Below are 1,380 nucleotides of genomic sequence, written 5' to 3'. Positions count from 1 at the left end.
TTGAGGACTGAGACTGTTCTTTGTTATCTGATTATATTTCTTTAGTTCCCTCTTTTCAGCCTACCTTTAGCCACGATCAGACCCCATTTTGTTCCTACCAATCCCCCTTCTACTTATGTTCCCCTCTTTCTAGGAACCCAGTGCTAATCACTAATCTTGCAAGGCTTTTTTCCCATTCCATCCATATCTGCAGTAACTGACCTGTCAGTGTACACAGTACTGTCAGAGCCACTTCTTTCCCTAAAGTGACTGCTTCTTACATGGTGACTGTTTCTATTTGACTGTTACTGTAGTGTCATCATCAACCAACCTTGTGGCAGTCTTTATTATGGCAGACAGTATTCTATTCTCAGGGAATTACTGGAAACCAAACTTGGTACTCTGAATAGAAGTCTATCAGAGGTAAAGGACACGTAGTCCCTCTTGAACATTGCAAACACTTCCACTTAAAAAATAAAAGTGAATTAAGCCAAAAAAAAAAAAAAATCCTAGCAACGATCTAATCCCAGATGCACAAAGAGAAAACACAAAAAACATAAGAAACCAGAGCCATACATAAGTCTCCTCAAAAGTTACCAGTACCACATTAATGGTCCCCAGTGAGAATGGATTAGATGAAACTGCGGATAAAGAATTCAAGAGTGATTTTAAATATATTCAAAGAGTTTAAAGAGGTTACATACTTATAAATGAATGCCAAGAAAATGCAGACAGTTGAATGAAACAAAGAAGCCAGTATAGGCTATGAAAATGGAATTCAGTAGGGAGAGAGAAATATTGAAGAACATACTGAAAATGAAAACTTTCAAAAACTAGATTAAAAAAAATCGCTATGGATGCCTCACTAGTAGAATGGATCAAGGGGAGGACAAAACACCAGGGATGAAGATAAGACAGAGAAATTGGAACATTCAGTTAACAAAAATAAATTAATAGAAATACAAGAAAGGAATATGTGAGATCTGGCTTTGGTAGACTAAGGCTGAGATCCTAGCAGACAGCCTGAGAGGGTGGGTTCCGACCTCCATCAGTGTAGCGGCTCTGATCTCAGCAGACTGCCAGAAAGTGCCAAGTTCTGGCTTCCCTCTGGCCTCTCTCAAGTGGTGAAGGCAGCCTGAGTATATCTGAGTGGAACCAAATTTGGGCTTCTCTGGGTACTCCTGAATAGCTGTTCTGAAGCCATCAGTTCCCTCCAAATTGAACCTGAGAGAACCTGAACCCTGTATCAACCAGCTTTACATAACCAATAAAGAAAGGATCTAGGCACCCTGATAATACAAACAGAAGCATACTTCAACTTAATTCTCATATCAGAATCATAAACAACAAAAGAAATTCACATGCCAAAAATCACAATGAAATAATAATAAAATGGAAAGC

The sequence above is a fragment of the Nannospalax galili genome, unplaced genomic scaffold (genome assembly GCF_000622305.1).
Source record: "Nannospalax galili isolate Female #2095 unplaced genomic scaffold, S.galili_v1.0 scaffold54, whole genome shotgun sequence".
Lineage (NCBI taxonomy): Eukaryota > Metazoa > Chordata > Mammalia > Rodentia > Spalacidae > Nannospalax > Nannospalax galili.
The sequence above is the reverse complement of the archived record's forward strand: the minus strand, read 5'-3'. Positions refer to the sequence as shown.